General features: G+C 34.9%; 1 protein-coding gene and 1 long non-coding RNA gene across 2 annotated transcripts in view; one reads left to right on the top strand and one right to left on the bottom strand.

Annotated features, from left to right (window-relative positions):
* Positions 1–16,268, top strand: part of LOC123876331 — a 303,592-nt gene that overhangs the window by 224,116 nt on the left and 63,208 nt on the right. The window lies entirely within an intron of this gene.
* Positions 99–14,826, bottom strand: LOC123876381. The gene is made up of 3 exons (XR_006798341.1): positions 14,816–14,826; positions 4,228–4,237; positions 99–174 (listed from the first exon to the last, which is right to left on the bottom strand). It is a non-coding gene; the product is annotated as an uncharacterized LOC123876381 (long non-coding RNA).

Here is a 16,268-nt window from a genome sequence, read left to right as displayed (position 1 = left end):
CGGTGCGTGAGTCTGACTCGCACTTTGCCGGTTTTTTACTTTTCTGTTGCGGCCGCGAACAATACATTTTTTGTGGGGATTCAAAGATTTAATGTTGAAAATGAAAACTTCTTTTGACGCGTTTGGCGATTTTGGGATGGATAAAAACTTCAAGGTCACATCACCGACATAGACCTCAGAGTATAATTGCAATCTAAAACTAAACTAATGTTAGTGGTTTTAATTTACAAATTACAAAATTTATTTTATTACCTACTTACAATTAATGTAAAAATTTATAAAACACTGTTTTACACTTTTACTGTCGGCAGTCCCCACTGACTGTCAATTTTTTATTTTTAAACGTATAAGTCGTGCAAGAAACCGCATCAAAATCGGTCCAATTTGTGAGAAAAATGATAATAGGTAACAAACATACAAGCTATACTTAGGTAACCCCTAAGTTTCGGTTAAGCTAAAGGAATAATATAATAAGCACTTTAGTCTATCGCCGTTTAAGTGCTTAAATATTTTCTCCAAAATGTTTTAGCCGGAATATGAAAGTTGTTAAGCTGAGTATCTTTATCTTAGTCATGTGGCATTGAGTTAGGCTATGGAGCAGCGAACCTAATACATCAGGCATCAAAAAGCTCCCAACCGTCCGTCACTATTAAGTACCTATTATAGATCGTACAAAATGACTTCTCACGCGCCATTTTAACTCTATGGGTCTGATGTATTAGTACTGTCATGTCAGAAGTACGGTTCACCTTTAAAATAAGGCCTAAAATCGTACTTTTGACATGTTTGTTGACACGTAAAGTCAAAATGGCGAGTGATAAGTCATTTTTTATGCGTTACATGTTTGTTTGTTAGTTTGTTCTTCAATCACGACGCAACAGAGCAACGGATCGACTTGTTTTTTTTGCATGGATATACTTAAATATTTGTGGAGTGCAGAGAGTGTTGAGTTTATCGAGTTGCAGTCGTGTAGAAAAAAAAAATGTGTTGCTCTAGTAATATGATATCTCTTTGTCCGCGTGGCTTGAAACGGCTGCAAAGGATTATGCATCGCTAGTTGCAGCGTGTTAGTTAATCAAGAATTTAATTAACGCTTGGTTAAACTTTGTATGCGCACGTGTTCTACGCGATATGGTGATGATATTCTTGGAATAGTTAACTTTAACAGTTCTATTAACGACGGTAAACTCTTACTAAACTCCGACATAGTTACACATATTAGGTATTATACTATTTATTTGTTTGTAAGTACCAGAAAGTTTACCTGGTAGAGATTGCTCCAAGCAATAAGGCCGCCTTTGCACACAATTGTTTTTTCTGTTTTCTTCTTTCTGTGTTGTGATCCTTTACATGTGTTTTTGTGTGCAATAAAGTGTTTCTATCTATCTAAAGTTGTACCAATCAAGCGAAAAAGAAAGAAAAAAGTGGACAGATCTCTATAAGAGATCTCTACCAGTGACCCTTGGCAGTGCGAGAGGTTGTAAAGGGAGTAGAATAGGTACAGCAAAGATAGAAAGTATTCATGATAAATGCTTGATATTATGTTATATTGTAGAATATACATATTACATATATTTATGTATTAAATTTTATCATCATCAACTCATAACCGGCCCACTACTGAGCCTAGGTCGCCTCGCAGAAGGACCATCGGTTTAGTCGACCACGCTGGTCAACTGCGGATTACCAGACTTCACATAATATCGTTGAGCAGATTTTGAATTCGTTTCTCCACAATATTTTCCTTCACCGTCAAAGCAAGAGATATTTGGATACCTACTTAAACCCCTAATTTAAACCCCTATTTTACCCCCTTAGGGAATGAATTTTCAAAAATTATTTCATAGTGGTTATCTACGTCATAATAGCTATCTGCATGCCTTTCAGCCCGATCTGTCCAGTATTTTGAGCTGTGCGTTGATAGTTCAGTCCGTCAGTCAGCCAGTCAGTCGGTCGGTCAACTTTGCCTTTTATATATTTAAGGGGACGGTATATTCCAGGTATAATTTCAAATCTAGAGATGGCGATACACATTGTATCGGCATCTCTCTTAGACGCCCCTGAACCGGTTGCGCATCGCCACAGTGTAGATTATTATTTTCACATCGCTCCTGCATTTAATCATTACGTCACCCCACTTCAGTGTTTACGATGGAGTAAAAAGTCAAGTTATGTATAAGTTTAAAATTCAAAGTTATAGTGATAAAAAATATTTATTATGAAATAATTAAAAATTTATTTAAAAAAATAAATCTGTAGGCATCATCAGAATCGATTACATTCACTGATAATAAAAAAAAAACAATATTATAATGTACTTTTATTGTTTTGTCAACAACGAGAAATAATGAATGAGATCTATTTACAATCATGCTAATAGGTGTCTTTTTCAACCTGTATGCTTATTATAGTAGGAGATTTAACATTTCACCAACTTTCATAGAATGAGATCACACACACACACAGTAACATTAAATTAAAATGGGCCTAAATAACCTTGACTTAAGGTCCTAAATTCAACTACACCGATTTTAATTTCTGGTTCTGTCTGACTGGCTATACATGAATGGATTAATTTGAGCTATAAAACAAGGCGGTTAAGGTCTATTTTACGTTAACGTTCTCATTATAAACCCCTATCTGCCAGTTTTGGTCATTACTGTGGTGACCATTACATTTGGCCTTGAAAGAAGATACTTCACATGGATAAAAGATTATAGCATGGACAAGTCCAAGTTTCTGAAATTTTCACTTATTGATAATGATAATACTGTCATTCCTAATTACTTACATTTATAGGTAAATCTTATATTTTCTATATCTTATTGCTATTATAGATGCTGAGATTATAGAAATTACACTCAACTGAAATTCAATGAAAATATAGTTAGCACGGATATTATACAAGTAACTATTTATTGCATTTCACTAATTACCGAGATCGTATAATCCTATTTTTTCATATTATCAAATTGTTTACAGTAAAAAAATATCACACGCGCTAGGCGTGCAAAAACACCTGAAAGAGATTATATGCACCTGCAGCCATAACAAGATAACATTATAATATATTTCGTGTTGTATAAAAAGCTGTTTTGTTTATAATCCTTGTTTTTGTTTATTCAATATGGTTACAGTCAAACCGGCCCGCTCGGAGCTAATAGCCATAAAAGTTAACTAATTAGGTGAAATATTCCAAAAGAGCATAAGTAGGTATGTACACATTCAATACGCTAACTTAACTGTTTACGTTAAGGTTCAAAGTCAAAGCGCTGGAGAAATGTTTTTATATGATACTGAACAAAGTCAAGACAGAGATTAAAATATTTTATAGCTTTTTTGTTATATTCAGATTCTGGCCATTGATTCAAATTTTAAATTTGTAGTAATTATGTTCTCTAATTCAGAAGCTGAGCTCTTTTTCTGGATGCCTATCATTAGGCATCCAGAAAAAGAGGTCATTACCTTTTCGCTAAAAGACAATTTTACGTTGACTGACATGAAAGCAAAGTGCCTAGTAAGCCAATAGACAATTCAGCTCTAGCTGAATCTATGACATCAAAGCAGATTACCCAGTCAGCAGAGAGTCAACTTAGCTGTACGCCATAAAAACAGAATGCACAAGTAGCAAAACGTCTGGAATTGTGAATAGTCTGTATGATTAGAACACCTCATTAGCCAGACGTCAAATTACATAGTTGGATGACATAAACGCTGAATGAGATAGTATCTAAAACGTCTGGAAAAGTAAATAGTCTAAATGGTCTGTTGCTTGCTCCCTTTTTAATTTTTAACCAACTTCCAAAAAGAAGGTGGTTCTCAATTCAGCCTGTTTTTTTACCCCATTGCGGCAAAGCCTAAAGGAAGAGTTATGATTTTAGCAGTCTGTATATGTATGTGTGTGTGTTTGTATCCAGATTCTGTGTGTTCCACCGTAGCGCCGAAACTACTGGGCTGATTTTGATGAATGAGGTGTAAATCGATTTGTTGTAAAGATCCGGGTAACATAGGCTACATTTTATACGAAAAAAATTGACCTAACGGATGTAATATGAAAAAAAGTGGGGGTGAAAAGGTACTACAACTAACTAACAATTGTGCCAGGACTGGTCCTGATGGGATTTTGAAGTTTGAAAAGGTGCAGTTGGTTCTCTATATAACGAAGACCCGCACTAAGACAGGATTTTGAGAAATTTGATCTGTAAATTGACCAAATTATCATACAACAATACTACTTCTCACGAACCTATAAAAGCTACGAACAAACGATTTCAGTAGTTACATTTTATTACTGTTCTTACCTTTCGATTCAAAACAAGAAAAATTGATACACTGATTTGGCATTCCAAAACGAAGCAACTCTCGTCCTAATAACAATTTAATGTATTCTTTAAGAATAACTGCATAAGGTAAGTTTTACAACGAATATTTTAACATCGATATTTTAATGTTAGTATACGTGAGTGAGAACACAAAAGCCACAAAGATCCTTTGTATTGACAAAGGCAAACACAATAGGATCTTTCATTTCTTGTAAATTGAACTAATTTTATGAGAAAAAGTATTAAGTACGTATGAAATTTTGTTTTGCACATTTTCAACTTTTAAGCTGTGACAATAAGGTCTAAGTTGAAGGAATATTTAATAGTATGATTTATGACACTGCAATTTTAGGTCAAACTTATTATTGACTACTTAGTGACGTATATACATAAAAAAACCAGCCAAGTGCGAGTCAGACTCGCGCACCAAGTTTCCGTATCCGTACTCAGGTATTTTTCCGACATTTTGCAAGATAAATCAAAAACTATTATGCTTAAAAATAAATTAAAATCAGTTTTAGAATGTTCAGGTAAAACCCTTTTATATGATACCCTACTTGGTATAGTTATCTTACTTTGAAAATTGAAACACATTGTTTTTTAATGAACCCATAAATTCATTGTTTTTGCCAAATTTCATGATTCTAGGTCAACGGGAAGTACCCTATAGGTTTTCCTGACAGACACAACACACACGGACAAAACAGACTGACAGGCGGACAGATAGACAGACATACAGTTAGATAGACAGACAAACAGACAACAAATTGATCCTATAAGCGTTCCGCTTTTCTTTTTGAGGTACGGAACCCTAATAAATGATATCATTGCATAGCAAGTGAAGAAACTAAAAATTATAACACCTTGGATAAACATCTCGGACTTGAAAGTGGATGTCATTTTCATAATAATCATGATCATCATCATCATCATTATGAGCCCGTGGATGTCCACTGTTGGACATGGGCCTTCCCTAAAGAGCGCCAGCCGCTTTATATCATCAGTCCATCGTGCTGGAGGACGTCCTACACTACGCTTGCTTATACGCGGTCTCCTCTCATCCTATTTTCATAATAATTAGTACTTTCCCCTAAAAACCTTTAAATTGATATCAATAAAGTTTTTTTTCCATCTTATCTTCTAATACTTATGCATTTTACAAGTTTGGTTTTTGATCTTTGAGCTACCGGGATAGAGCACTCAGATTAATTAATTTTTATTTTCAAATTATAAGTTCTGGTCTATAATGACCTAATATTAGCTTCACTACACTGCAATGTACTGTTTACTGCATTCTTTTTAAAATAATTACTTTTTTAATGTAATAAATGCACAATATAAACTTATCTTAAAATCTAGAAAAATCCTAATTAAAAATACTTTATAACATAGTACTGAATTTACTACTCTATGGCATTCTGTACAATTACAGTATGACAAAATGCTTATGAAACCCGAAACAGGTCCTGCCGCGCTGAGGCGACGGGTATGACTGACAAGATAACGTAATTACGGCCCATAACACTCAACAATAGGGTCGAAAATTCTTTGTACTCGCTCTGTACGCGATTTGAAGAGAATAAGCGAGGAAGCGTGAAATCAAATAATTTAGAATATAATTTGAAATATAGCACTTACTGTGAAATGATCGGACCGAATTATTTATTTGATTGTTTTACACCTATGGTGAAAGTTACGTCTTTAAGAGCTTTGTCATTAAAGAGAAAAACCCAAAAGTCTAAGGTTTTAGACCAAACTTCTGATTTTTTTTCTATCGAGGAAAGTTTGTCCAATCATGTTTTAATCGGACCAAATCCAAGGGGATATAATGAAAAATATTATATATTAATTTCAAATTTTTCGATCCATGCGTTCCTAACTTATTTCCATTTTAGTAAACTTTAGTATCGACGAAAACGGAGACCGCCGCTTTGTCCACGTGCATTTAGGTTTTTCGAAATCCCGTAGGAACTCTTTTATTTTTCGGGATAAAAAGGTAGTCTATGTGCTAATCCAGGGTATCTATCTCCATTCCACAGCCAAATCTACCGAGTAGTTTTTGCGTGAAGGAGTGACAAACATACACACATACATACAAACTTTCGCCTTTATAATATTAGTGTGATTACGGGAACGTAGCATATTTTTAACAAACCGCTATATTTCTTTTGTACGCTTAACAAGTTTCATATTACGGTAAAAATATTCTGTGAAAAATATTATGTCCTAAGCTGCTGCGAGCTTACGTAGATTTATCTGCTCGAATCTACTAAAGTTATAAGTCATAATGTTTTAAAAGGAACTTTTATATTTTATACCAATTTTATGCTACACAGTTGACGAGACTGGGTTTTAAAAAGATACGGTTATTTGAATGAATACAGTGAATGAGTATAATGACTACACTTTAGTTTATATTTTATAAGCTGATGCCCGTGACTTCGTTCGCGTGGATGTAGGTTTTTTAAAATTCCCGTGGGAACTCTTTGATTTTCCGGGATAAAAAGTAGCCTATGCGCTAATCCAGGGTATAATCTATCTCCATTCTAAATTTCAGCCCAATCCGTCCAGTAGTTTTTGCGTGAAGGAGTAACAAACACACACACACACACACACACACACACACACACACACACACACACATATACAAACTTTCTCCTTTATAATATTAGTGTGATACCAATTTTATGCTACACAGTTGACGAGACTGGGTTTTAAAAAGATACGGTTATTTGAATGAATACAGTGAATGAGTATAATGACTACACTTTAGTTTATATTTTATAAGCTGATGCCCGTGACTTCGTTCGCGTGGATGTAGGTTTTTTAAAATTCCCGTGGGAACTCTTTGATTTTCCGGGATAAAAAGTAGCCTATGCGCTAATCCAGGGTATAATCTATCTCCATTCTAAATTTCAGCCCAATCCGTCCAGTAGTTTTTGCGTGAAGGAGTAACAAACACACACACACACACACACACACACACACACATATACAAACTTTCTCCTTTATAATATTAGTGTGATACCAATTTTATGCTACACAGTTGACGAGACTGGGTTTTAAAAAGATACGGTTTTTTGAATGAATACAGTGAATAAATATAATGACTACACTTAAGTTTATATTTTACAAGCTAATGCCCGTGACTTCGATCGCGTGGTTTTTAAAAATCCCGTGGGAACTTAATAATTTTCCGGGATAAAAAGTAGCCTATGTGCTAATCCAGGGTATAATCTATCTCCATTCCTTTCTGCCAAATCCGTTCAGTAGTTTTTGCGTGAAAGAGTAACAAACATACACACTTACACGCAAACTTTCTCCTTTATAATACTAGCCGATGCCCGCGACTTCGCCCGCGTGGATTTAGGTTTTTCGAAATCCTGTGGGAACTCTTTGATTTCCGGGATTAAAAGTAGCCTATGTGCTAATCCAGGATATTATCTATCTCCATTCCAAATTTCAGCCAAATCCGTCCAGTAGTTTTTGCGTGAAGGAGTAACAAACATAAACACACACACACACACACACACAAACAAACTTTCGCCTTCATAATATTAAGTGTGATTAGTGTAACTACCTTTTGCCAGCAACTTTTTTCAGTATCGGAGAATACCTATCTCTGCATACAAAAAGCTGTACCCATACCAATTTAATAATAACATCGTTCCAAATCAAAACAATCTTGGTTTGATGTTAAACCTATTATTTTACTGTTGAAAAATAAAACTCTTTGAATTAGGTTGCGCTAAGAATAGTATTCAATTAATGAAAGCTAAAGGTCAAGGTGGATGGGTATGTTTCTTATCGGTCTAGACTTCTAGAATATTCTAGCTGTATTATAGGTACATTTTCGTTATAACAATGTGGGTACGTATGCCTGCTTAAATTAATTAACTTCAGAAGTGAATCGTGGATGTTATAAAGCCTGTTTCTAAATATATAAGTAAAAGGAAAATGTAACTGATTGATTGATCTATCAATCACTGGACGGATTAGGCAGTTTGGCATGCAGTTAGCTATTAGGATATAGACATCCGCTAAGAAAGAATTTTTGAAAATTCAACTTCTTAGGGGTACAACAGGGGTTAGAAATTGCTGTGTCTTAAGCAAACATTTAGGTATTTAAGTTGTATTTGTATTATTTCTCTGTATGTTGCTGTGTTTCATCCTGTGTTCTGTGTTTGCGCTATCTAGTCCCAAATAAACGAATATTTTTTTATTAGTATAGTCCATGTGAAGTCGCGGGAGTAAGCTAGTAATTTATAAAAGGAATCGGTGACTGACTGATCTGTCAACGCACAGCTCAGACTATTACAGGGTTCGGACTGAAAGGCATGCGGATAGCTCGTGTGAGGTAGACATTCGCTAAGAAAGGATTTTAGAAAATTCAACCCCTAGGGGTTTGAATTTGTGTAATCCACGCGAACAAAGTTGTGGACGTCATTTTTAGTGCGGAACATGACGCGGATAAGTCTGCCAATCCGCATTGGGCCAGCGTGGCAGACCATGGCCTAACCCCTTCTCATTCTGAGAGGAGACCCGTACTCAGTAGTGGGGCGGAAATGGGTTGATCATGATGACGCGGCGATGGAGGTTATAGATTTTAATAAAACGAGATTGTCTCATAAACATTTTATTAAAACATTTTTGAGATTCCACACTAGATAATTTGCACAACGCAAGGTGGCAAAAAACCTTTTAAAAACCGGAAAGGCTTACATTTTACATGAAAATAAGGCTTCAGGGGATCAGAGCGTGATAACGACGTTAGAGAGAATAATACCTATTTAGCTTATAAAAGATATAACAGCGGTAAATAGCGGTGTCTCTTGGGTGTCCAACTTTTTTTAAATATCAGGCGAGTTAAGTTTATCCACGTCCGAGTTTGTAATCCCGTTAGAATTTCGCAATTAATTTTTAGCCCCCGACCCAAAAAGGGGGGTGTTATAAGTTTGACGTGTGTATCTGTGTATCTGTCTGTGGCAAGGTAGCTCCTAACCTAATAATTAGAAAAGAGCTGATAACTTTCAAAAGGCTGAACCGCGATTATCTTGAATTATAGCTAAAAATACTCCCGATCAAGCCACCTTTAAAAAAAAAAACCAAATTAAAATCGGTGAATTAGTGTAGAAGCTAAGATACCACAGACAGATACACAGATACACACGTCAAACTTGTTATAAGTTTGACGTGACCCTCTTTTTGAGACAGGGGTTAAAAATAAAATTTCAAAAGACGTAGGATAATTTCACTTGCACATTTTTCGTATCACCTTTGAATGTCAAAGCATCTAAATAAAATGGCGTAATACCTGAACCACTAAAATATAAAGTGAAACGGTATAAAAAATTCTACTTAGCCTCGTCGGGTAGAACTTAAAAAATATGGTTTCTGCTAAAAATAAATTATGTGCCGAGCGACGATGAAATGTCGGCGCTATGCTAGTTGAAATGCTAAAAATTTCAGTTAAGTATAAAAGATTAAAATTTCTCTTAATTACCCAGCTTGTTACTAACCGCCTAGCTCTGCAATTTATTTGGTGAAGTTAAAAAAAATGTAGGAAATTTCAGGTTTTTCATAGTACAAAATTTTTAAGAATTAAATAGACTTGAAATGTACGGAAGTTATCAGGGCTCTCTCCGTCACTTACTCCATACAATCGTTGTCCCAATTTCATTTGAATATTAAGCAACCAACGTCCATGAAATTTTGCCGACATTCTAGAAACTAATATCTGTGCCTGTGGTGTTTTAGATTTTTCTAAAAATATGTTGTTTTAAAATTACAGGGGCTCAAAGATTTGTATGTGAATTTTTAAGACGGCGTAACTTTGAAACCGAATATTTTAACAGAAATCTGGAAAACCACAGACATAGATATTAGTTTCTAGAATATGTCTGCAAAAATTCATGGACTTTGGTTGCTTAATATTCAAATGAAATTGGAACTACGTTTGTATAAAGCGAGTGACGGAGAGACCCCTCTTAAATAGACCTGAAATCTACGGTAGTAAACAAACCGCAAAACTGAAAGAAACAACGTTTCATAGAGTGTACATACTTTGACTTAACTCAGATCTAAGACCGAGACATAAATCTGTCTCGTTTTAAATCTGAGTCTGGGCTCATTAAAAATGGCTTATGATCATCATCATCATCATCTCAACCCATCGCTGTGCCGCGCTGGCCCACTACTGAACACAGGCCCGTCTTAGAATGAGAAAGGTGAAGCCAAGTGCAAAATAGCAGACTGTACTCATCTTTAAGAATATTATTAAGATCTTTCATTATGAAGGTTTCCTCTAGATGTTTTCCTTCACCGTTAAAGTCTGAAACTCTCTCTGAAAAGTAAGGCGTGTCCGGCACTGAACCGTGGACTCCCAGAATAGAAAACTAAATCTTTCACCACTTGGCTATCACTAATAAAGTCACAACTCCATTGTTAGTGAGAGGTTATTCTGTACGCGGGATAATTTGCAACGACGGCCCATACCGCAACTTGAAAACTTTGTGTTGTCTGATAGATTACCTATTTTTAACCCCCGACCCAAAAAGAGGGGTGTTATTAGTTTGACGTGTGTATATTCTGTGTATCTGTCTGTGGCATCATAGCTCCTAAACTAACGAACCTATTTAATTTAGTTTTTTTTTTGTTTGAAAGGTGGCTTGATCGAAAGTGTTCTTAGCTGTAATCTAAGAAAATCGGTTCAGCCATTTGAAAGTTATCAGCTCTTTTCTAGTTACTGTAACCTTCACTTGTCGGGGGTGTTATAAATTTTTAATTTACTTCTAGGCGATTTATTTGTACATAGATAATTAATTAGACTAAGGCTCAAGAGTAACTGCTTAATCTCGTTTACAAACACCTTATTAATCAAAATCGACCCAGTAGTTTAGGCACTACGGTGGAACACACAGAATCTGGATACAAATATACATATATAGACAGCTAAAATCATAACCCTTCCCGGCTTTGCCGTAGTCGGGTAAAAAAGGTAATGCTGTCAGATATTGATACGCTAGTGAACGAATTTTTTCCTACAAAAAGTTACAATCAAGATTTGATATCCAGGTACCATAACAACAATGGCTCAATAAATCAAAAAATATTTTAATCGAAACATAGTCAGAGTCGACATAAAATGAATAGACAATCTCTGACGCGCTGACAACTGCAGCCCAAGCACAAACAATGCGACAAACTTCTCTCGTAGCTTATTATACTAAATCCAGATTCGTTATTTTGCAAAAACATTTTACATAATAAGATGTGTGTATAATACATAGAGCGGACAAAGTTTTGCCTCAGCAAAAATAAAAAAGTATTAATATTATAGTCAATACAGTCACTAAAGATTCAAATCACAGTACATACAAAATCAGAATATCATTAATCATGAATTTTTTTACACATTTACAGTCAATGTCAAAAAACATGTCATAAAATACAGTTCGCAAATAAATACAAGTGTCTCTTTTGCAACTAAGCAAGCAAAACGCACCACCATCATGACAACACCATTTTAGAAGATTTTTTTGGATGTTTTGCGTATTCTTTGCTTGATTTTCCTGCACATTTATTAGTGGGAGATTGAACATTGCATATCGCATGCTACATGTTTTACCATACATATATATTTGTTTGTATTGACGGATTATGCGAATGAAGCCTGTTTTTCCTTGGCTATTATGGACTTCCGCAAAATAACACCTGATTTATATCCATCTTTAACAACGTTTGTCGACAGCTTTGTCGCATTGATTGTGCTTGTCCACAACTACAGTCAATAAATCGAGATGAAACAGATTTACGGGCGACGCAACAGCGAATATCAACCCCGGCTATTGTATCTCATAATTTATATATAGGTGTAACATAGATTTATACGTTTTGATAAATTAATACTAGCTGTTACCTTGACTTCGCTCGGAATTAGATTTCTTTGTTTATCGTTTATGGTCATATATATGACCATAAACGATAAACAAACAGGTCCCGCGACCTCATCCAATTTAGGTTTTTTTAAATCCCGTGGCAAATCTTTGATTTTCCGGGATAAAAGTAGCCTATTTTCGTCCTCGGGATGTAAGCTAACTCTGTACCTTTCATCAAGATCACTTAAACTGTTGGCCGTAAAAAGCAAACAGATTGACAGACAGACACACTTTTGTATTAATAATATTAGTATGGATAATTTAATGTTAGTGGTTAAGACGTCGCAGTAATGAAAATGAAAAAAAAAATGAAAATGGTTATTTCTTGTACGATGGATGGTACGGGACCCTTCGTGTGCGAATCCGACTCTTAATTGACCGTTTTTCCGTAATTTTTTAAATTCTTCTCAAACGGAAGCTTATGATTGTTTTCCATTAATATTGTACAAATAATATGAATTATTCGTAAAGCGGCTTAACAGGGCTCTCTCCGTCACTCGTTTCATACAATCGTAGTTCCAATTTCATTTGAATATTAAGCAACCAAAGTCCATGAAATTTTGCAGACATATTCTAGAACCCAATATCTGTGTCTGTGGTGTTTTAGATTTTTCTAAAAATATGTAGTTTTAAAATTACAGGGGCTCAAAGATGTGTATGAAAATTTTTAAGACCGCGTAACTTTGAAACCGAATATTTTAACAGAAATCTGGAAAACCACAGACATAGATATTAGTTTCTAGAATATGTCTGCAAAATTTCATGGACTTTGGTTGCTTAATATTCAAATGAAATTGGAACTAAGATTGTATGAAACGAGTGACGGAGAAAGCCCTCTTAACGCGGCGGTCTCCGTTTTCGTCGATACTAAAGTTTACTAAAATGGAATTAAGTTAGGAACGCATGGATCGAAAAATTTGAAATTAATATATAATATTTTTCATTATATCCCCTTGGATTTGGTCCGATTAAAACATGATTGGACAAACTTTCCTCGATAGAAAAAAAATCAGAAGTTTGGTCTAAAACCTTAGACTTTTGGGTTTTTCTTTTTAATGACAAAGCTCTTAAAGACGTAACTTTCACCATAGGTGTAAAACAATCAAATAAATAATTCGGTCCGATCATTTCACAGTAAGTGCTATATTTCAAATTATATTCTAAATTATTTGATTTCACGCTTCCTCGCTTATTCTCTTCAAATCGCGTACAGAGCGAGTACAAAGAATTTTCGACCCTATTGTTGAGTCTTATGGGCCGTAATTACGTTATCTTGTCAGTCATACCCGTCGCGGCGTCGCCTCAGCGCGGCAGGACCTGTTTCGGGTTTCATAAGCATTTTGTCATACTGTAATTGTACAGAATGCCATAGAGTAGTAAATTCAGTACTATGTTATAAAGTATTTTTATTTAGGATTTTTCTAGATTTTAAGATAAGTTTATATTGTGCATTTATTACATTAAAAAAGTAATTATTTTAAAAAGAATGCAGTAAACAGTACATTGCACTGTAGTGAAGCTAATATTAGGTCATTATAGACCAGGACTTATAATTTGAAAATAAAAATTAATTAATCTGAGTGCTCTATCCCGGTAGCTCAAAGATCAAAAACCAAACTTGTAAAATGCATAAGTATTAGAAGATAAGATGGAAAAAAAACTTTATTGATATCAATTTAAAGGTTTTTAGGGGAAAGTACTAATTATTATGAAAATAGGATGAGAGGAGACCGCGTATAAGCAAGCGTAGTGTAGCACGTCCTCCAGCACGATGGACTGATGATATAAAGCGGCTGGCGCTCTTTAGGGAAGGCCCATGTCCAACAGTGGACATCCACGGGCTCATAATGATGATGATGATGATCATGATTATTATGAAAATGACATCCACTTTCAAGTCCGAGATGTTTATCCAAGGTGTTATAATTTTTAGTTTCTTCACTTGCTATGCAATGATATCATTTGTTAGGGTTCCGTACCTCAAAAAGAAAAGCGGAACGCTTATAGGATCAATTTGCTGTCTGTTTGTCTGTCTATCTAACTGTATGTCTGTCTATCTGTCCGCCTGTCAGTCTGTTTTGTCCGTGTGTGTTGTGTCTGTCAGGAAAACCTATAGGGTACTTCCCGTTGACCTAGAATCATGAAATTTGGCAAAAACCATGAATTATGGGTTCATTAAAAAACAATGTGTTTCAATTTTCAAAGTAAGATAACTATACCAAGTGGGGCATCATATAAAAGGGTTTTACCTGAACATTCTAAAACTGATTTTAATTTATTTTTAAGCATAATAGTTTTTCATTTATCTTGCAAAATGACGGAAAAATACCTGAGTACGGATACGGAAACTTGGTGCGCGAGTCTGACTCGCACTTGGCTGGTTTTTTTATGTATATACGTCACTAAGTAGTCAATAATAAGTTTGACTAAAAATTGCAGTGTCATAAATGTTTTATAGATCAAAAAAATAATCATACTATTAAATATTCCTTCAACTTAGACCTTATTGTCACAGCTTAAAAGTTGAAAATGTGCAAAACAAAATTTTATACGTACTTAATACTTTTTCTCATAAAACTAGTTCAATTTACAAGAAATGAAAGATCCTATTATGTTTGCCTTTGTCAATACAAAGGATCTTTGTGGCTTTTGTGTTCTCACTCACGTATACTAACATTAAAATATCGATGTTAAAATATTCGTTGTAAAACTTACCTTATGCAGTTATTCTTAAAGTATACATTAAATTGTTATTAGGACGAGAGTTGCTTCGTTTTGGAATGCCAAATCAGTGTATCTTGTTTTGAATCGAAAGGTAAGAACAGTAATAAAATGTAACTACTGAAATCGTTTGTTCGTAGCTTTTATAGGTTCGTGAGAAGTAGTATTGTTGTATGATAATTTGGTCAATTTACAGATCAAATTTCTCAAAATCCTGTCTTAGTGCGGGTCTACGTTATATAGAGAACCAACTGCACCTTTTCAAACTTCAAAATCCCATCAGGACCAGTCCTGGCACAATTGTTAGTTAGTGGTAGTACCTTTTCACCCCCACTTTTTTTCATATTACATCCGTTAGGTCAATTTTTTTCGTATAAAATGTAGCCTATGTTACCCGGATTTACACCTCATTCATCAAAATCAGCCCAGTAGTTTCGGTGCTACGGTGGAACACACAGAATCTGGATACAAACACACACACATACATATACAGACTGCTAAAATCATAACTCTTCCTTTAGGCTTTGCCGCAATGGGGTAAAAAAACAGGCTGAATTGAGAACCACCTTCTTTTTGGAAGTTGGTTAAAAATTAAAAAAGGAGCAAGCAACAGACCATTTAGACTATTTACTTTTCCAGACGTTTTAGATACTATCTCATTCAGCGTTTATGTCATCCAACTGTGTAATTTGACGTCTGGCTAATGAGGTGTTCTAATCATACAGACTATTCACAATTCCAGACGTTTTGCTACTTGTGCATTCTGTTTTTATGGCGTACAGCTAAGTTGACTCTCTGCTGACTGGGTAATCTGCTTTGATGTCATCTAGCTGAATTGTCTATTGGCTTACTAGGCACTTTGCTTTCATGTCAGTCAACGTAAAATTGTCTTTTAACGAAAAGGTAATGACCTCTTTTTCTGGATGCCTAATGATAGGCATCCAGAAAAAGAGCTCAGCTTCTGAATTAGAGAAAATAATTACTACAAATTTAAAATTTGAATCAATGGCCCGAATCTGAATATAACAAAAAAGCTATAAAATATTTTAATCTCTGTCTTGACTTTGTTCAGTATCATATAAAAACATTTCTCCAGCGCTTTGACTTTGAACCTTAACGTAAACAGTTAAGTTAGCGTATTGAATGTGTACATACCTACTTATGCTCTTTTGGAATATTTCACCTAATTAGTTAACTTTTATGGCTATTAGCTCCGAGCGGGCCGGTTTGACTGTAACCATATTGAATAAACAAAAACAAGGATTATAAACAAAACAGCTTTTTATAC

The sequence above is a fragment of the Maniola jurtina genome, chromosome 21, assembly GCF_905333055.1.
Source record: "Maniola jurtina chromosome 21, ilManJurt1.1, whole genome shotgun sequence".
Taxonomy (NCBI): domain Eukaryota; kingdom Metazoa; phylum Arthropoda; class Insecta; order Lepidoptera; family Nymphalidae; genus Maniola; species Maniola jurtina.
The sequence above is the reverse complement of the archived record's forward strand: the minus strand, read 5'-3'. Positions and strand labels throughout refer to the sequence as shown.